Source organism: Mytilus galloprovincialis, chromosome 14 (assembly GCF_965363235.1).
Source record: "Mytilus galloprovincialis chromosome 14, xbMytGall1.hap1.1, whole genome shotgun sequence".
Classification (NCBI taxonomy): domain Eukaryota; kingdom Metazoa; phylum Mollusca; class Bivalvia; order Mytilida; family Mytilidae; genus Mytilus; species Mytilus galloprovincialis.
The window spans coordinates 64,662,777-64,668,691 of NC_134851.1; positions in this window are offsets into that span (position 1 = coordinate 64,662,777).

Sequence of the window (5,915 nt, forward strand, 5' to 3'; positions counted from 1 at the left end):
TTAACCGAAAATATTATGTTGTCATATTGATACAACCAATTCACTTTTACGTCAACAATAATTCAACAATCGATTAAATTGTAATCTATGCTTTAATATCTGAATCAAATTTAAAAGAACATTAAATATGATCAAGCTCACACAATAACACTGTGAAAGTGCACTACAAATTATGTCAGCTTTTTAAAAGAAAAGGGAAATATGGATGACGTTTACATAAACACAAATGATGGAGAGTAAAGCAAAACAAACCTTAGAAGCGTCTCATTGACAATCTGTTTTACACTAGTAATTTTTGGAGCCCGTCATTGCTTATTGTTCGATGTGAGACTAAACTCCGTGTTGAAGATCGTACTTTGACCTATAATGTTTATTTTTTTTGATAAATTGTAACTTGAATGGAGAATTTTTTCATTGGCACTCATGCCACATCTTCCTATATCTACTAACAATTCTATATTAACAATTCGAAGGTTAAATCGGTGATCGTGAATGCCGTGCTTTTTAATCATCATTGAATACATAAATATGTAATTAACTTTAATATAATATATGCAAAAGGTCCGATACAATGGAGTCGACTGAAAATAAAGACATTATACAACATTTTTTCGTTGGTTTTATCCAGGATTGTTACTGTTAAAACAATCTGTATGCGGCATATAATCTATTGTTGTATTTTTAACATTGAAATATCTGACAACTATAGGACATACATTAATTTTGAGATAAACTGTATAAGAAGTGAAACAGAATATACACATTATTGTAGTTAAATGAGGAGGGTATGGCTTCACGTTCTTCTAAGTTTTTAGGGATCAAATTATTAAAAAATTTCTTTTCTCGTAAAGTTGTGATGTATTTGAATATCCGAAAAGGCGTTATGCAGATAATATCGGATATGTTCCTTATGTCCTCACTACAATCCCGCTCCCCTTCCGATAACTTACCGGCTTTGTTATAACATGAGCAACACGACCGGTGTCACATGTGAAGCAGCACCTGAAGTCACCGCCAGTTCTTGTAGGGTTTGTGTTCATGTTTTACCCTATTTGTGACATTTTGTCCAGGCATCGTCATAAATATACTTAAATTTGTTGATACTGTCATACAAGAGAGGTTTAATGCTATAAAACGAGGTTCATTGCACCTTTTTCTACGTTTGTAACATTCCAGTACCAAGTCAGGAATATGACAGTTATAGTCAATTCGTTTAATGTGTTTTATCGTTTGATTTCTCCATTTAATTAGGAACTTCAGTTGCATTACGACCAAAAAGATTAAACTCCGATAAAGCAGTCAAGCAACCTCTTATCAAAGGTCATCTACGCATGTACAAATATACTGTTTCTCTAGGTGGTATTTGTTGTTTAATGCAACCGATTCCCTCAACTAAAGATTTGAAGGCTTGTACCGAGAATGATATGAAACTGTATCGGAAGAGAGGTTGTTACAGATGCTATTAACTCACATTTTGACATTAAATTTGCTGAACATACTACAGATTGTGTGTAGACAATTTTAATGATGTTGGGTGATCAATTGTTGTAAAAAAATAAATGAACGAAAAACATGCATGCATAGAACCTTCATAAGTGACCAAAATTATATTTGTGGTTTGTTAATGGTATACATTAGAAAAATTTATCTTTTTTTCTTTGAATATTTGATTTTTTAAATTTGAAAAAAAAATCGATGCAATAAAAATAGGTGGTGCTAAACTTTTGGCGGACTGTATATGTCGAGGCCATTGTGGTTTATTTTGATGATGCTGGAAGAGGAAGTTATGTCGTAACATTTTAATATATAGATACGAAATAGGGAGGCATAGGTATTATGTATCATGATTTTTTTTTAAATGAGCAGGTGCATTCTAACTATTGTTTTCGTTGCGGTTCCCGTTAAAAAGTTGTAGATGAATGTTTTAAAGCGTAAATCATCAATTATGGGATAAAAACATAGTTCGTATATAGTAGAAAAGATAATATATGCATTTAAACTAATTAATTGTAAGAATTAACAAATATCTAATACGCCCTAATTGTTAACAAATCATGTACATGAAATATAGCCACGATACCACTACGATCTGTAAAAAATGCAAATTTTGAAGATTGCAGTAAGGTCGTGGTGAGGTCTTCAAAATTGAGATTAGCGTAGCCAACTTTGAACATGTTCAAAACAATCGTGGTGCAGTCGTGGCGAAATCAGGTCGTAGTAGAAGCGTAGCGAGAGCATACTAAGATCGAAGTAATATCGCAAAGGTCGCCGTACCATCGTAGCGAGATCGTAGTGAAAGCATGATTCTATTCAGAGAGACTACGCGAAGATCTCCCACCGACGTTATTACGACCTCACTATAACCATCACATTCTCACCACGACCCAACTACGCGTCAACTACCACTCTGTTTACGACCATAGTACTAATCTAGCGTTACGCTTTTCTTACGACGTGACTGCGTTCATACTACGACCATCATTCTCATTGTCTTTTTCACAAAAAAAATTATAAAGAAGGTCCTTCGATTTTGTTATTCTGTATGTAATTATCCATTTTCTCTAACGGCTCAACCTTGCTTCTCGTTTTTCTATAGATTATACTGTATTGATAAGGAACACAATATTAACGTTATTGCTGGCAACGTAGTAAGATCGCGGTGTGAGCGTAGTATAATCGTGGTAAAAACGTGGTATAATCGCAGTATATAGAAACGTGGTAAGATCGTGCTGCAATCGGATAACTCGTGGAATGGTCGTAGTAAGAACGTGAAGAGCGTAGAACGATCTTGATAAACATAGTAAAGTGGCAGAATAAGCGTGGTGAGAACGTGGTATAATCGTTGCGGGATCGTTGTGGAAATGTAATGAGGTCGACTTAGCATCGTAACATCAACGAACATTTACATTTTCATGTTGCGACCTCACCACTATCTGAATTTATTTTAGATCGCAGTGAGCGTGGTGCGATCGTGGTCTAGTGTGACTGGGGCTTTAGCATACTAGCCCTTGAAAACATCAATAAACTTGAACGTTTTCAGCCAAAAAACATTTCCATATTTTTCATCGCACTTTAGCGTGATATTCCATTGTACAATATCAAACAATCAACCACCGCAATGAGAACAAATCAAACCAAATCAGTTTAAAGTCGATGCTGTATAAGTGTTTGAGAAACTGAGGAGTTATACCAGGTGTGTCTTCGAATAAATATGCGTGTTTATATGTAGCACTGCTATTTGTTTATTACTATTGTACAGGCGTTTACATGTAGTTTATCAATACCAACCTCCGATTATGATCAGATCAAGGTATGGACTCTTATCCATTGCAAACTGATTGGAAGCTATACATTGGTATGGACCTTTATCCTCGAAAGATAGAGGTGATATTGTAAGATAATGATGTTCTATGATGAATCCATCTTTTCCAGGAATTGCAAGAGAATAATTATATGAGGTAATATCAAGGTCCTCTCCGTAGTACGGAGGATAAACAACAGATCCGCGTGTTGTTATGTTATCTGTTCTTCTAAATTTAAGCCAGGACAAATATACAGACCCAAACTTTGTCTCGTATGTAATGCTGCACTGCATCGTAACTTGTGAACCATATACCTCTGTGTAATTAGTTATACTTGAGTTAACCACAATATCTCCTACAAAAAAACACGATTTGAATATGTAGTCAGTTCAGTCAAATGACCCATTAAAAAGATATATTATATTATAAATATAGTAATCCATTATACCTGACATTTCATATCATTCAGTGACGTGCATTAAATATTTTTTTCTATATCATTCTGAGTTAAATGTATCACTTTTTCTCAATCCTTATCTTGAAATAAGATTGCAGACAGCATTATAATAGTTTTCTTAAAAAGATTAATAACTTTATCACTGATTTGGTGCATTTCTATATATAGGCCTTAGAAAAACATTCAAAATTTGACATTTCAAAGTTTAAAAAAGTGGGGTGACCTTCTATATTTTTTTTATCATAAGGAAATATTAGATTTTTAGATTTATCATTGTTTTTTATGTCATGATTCAATGTCATGTAGTTCATGTTTTCTGTGTTACTGTCCTATCAGTTAATGCATACTAAGAATTGAATTACAGTGAATGGCAAAATAGGTTTTTTCATGTAACATGGACGAAAAAAAGCATGAATGGTCTCCATGGCAATCATACTGAAACTTTGATTTTTTATATCATTTAAGTCATTGTAAGGTGATAATATAATCTGTCTACAAGTATGAATAATTCTGAGACTATAAATTTTTGCCGACCCTCAATAAATTCTTGTCCGAACAGAAGTTCTTCTTTAAACATGCATGTATTACTGTGTGTATAGTGTCCGACTAGGATCGTGTTTTTTTTAGTGATTTGATCGGGTTTTTTTTTAGTTGGACCACTTTTTTTTCCGGGTGAATATGATTAATAATGTAAACGAACAGATTTCCTTTCTTACAAGACAAGACAAGTTTATACAAGGTATGCTAGTTTTTCAGATAAAAATATACTATCATTCTGACATTATTTTTTATAAAAAAAAAAGATGAATTTAGCCTTACAATGCTCATATTCGAAAATACAGAATAAAAATTATTTTTATATGCATATCAATGTAAATGTCGAAGGAAATGCATACATTAAATCTATATATCCAAAGATACTCAAACACTGTACACACGTTTTTTTTTTGTCGTTGCATTGGATACGACATTTTGAGACTAGATTTATTTTTTTCAAGAGCAGTCTGGGCTTTTGTCATTGCGTCCTTGGTTTATCGAGTGATTATACTAATTTCCTATAGCTTAATAAGTTATGTGTCAGTGTATTAACGTTTTAAAGCAAAAGAAGTCTTCCAATTACTAAGAAGTACTTTTCAAGACACGACACCAATTCATGTATTAGTTTGATAATGGTATAATAATGCTTACATTTCATAAAGTATTGGTCATTTGTATAAATTGTTAACTGTCACATCTATTAAATTGCACATACACACCGGTATGTACAGAATATATTTTTGATGTCAACAATCTGATGTAAGCAAAGACCATGAATTTGGATTGAGACATACAGTGTGTTTTAGCTTTTTACTTCATTGCTAATTATAAGATAAATGAAATTTAATTCAAATGTTATTGTCAAAGGCACTAAATATAGGTCGGGTTATGTGTGTGGGTGTGTGTGTGTGTGTGGTTTTTTAATAAAGTTTTGTTCTTCCCTTTTTTGAGTGGGAGCAGGCCTCTATTGAAAGAATAGTTTTCATTACACGGCATCTTTCTGATTCTTCGATGATGTCCAGTAGGTTTCTTACTACCTTTTTATAAACTCCGGAGTTCACCACAAGAATTATGATTAACTGTAAAATCAAAAGTAGCATGACTTGAAGTTGAAAAGAGTATGAGTCCGTTTTATGCTTCTGCACTACGTTCGAAAGACTAATTTATAAAGGATACAGTAATTTTTAATTTAACATGTTTAACACTGGAATGTTGTGATAATAAGTTTTCCGAACAGAAATTTTGCATTAAGGTACCACAATACCGAAAAGAATACCTCCCTTTCTTCGGCTTATTTTTTCAGTTTTCCAATGGTTGGTTATGCTTTTATATACGGAGAAAACAAAGTAAAAGAACATAATATCCAGGATTGCATACTGAACCCATACATACATATAGAAACTTATATGTCCCCATCCTCAACCTTGTTGTCGAAATAAATGGCTTCAAAATTGATTAATACGCTTAGAATGTGACAGGAAACGTGTGTCGATATTAATTACATAATATACCATTATTCCTACTCAGAGGTATTGAAAAAATATGTTTGACAATGGTGATAACATCGTTGCATCCATGCATAAAAAAATGATATTCGAAATAAGAGGCAATGATCTGGA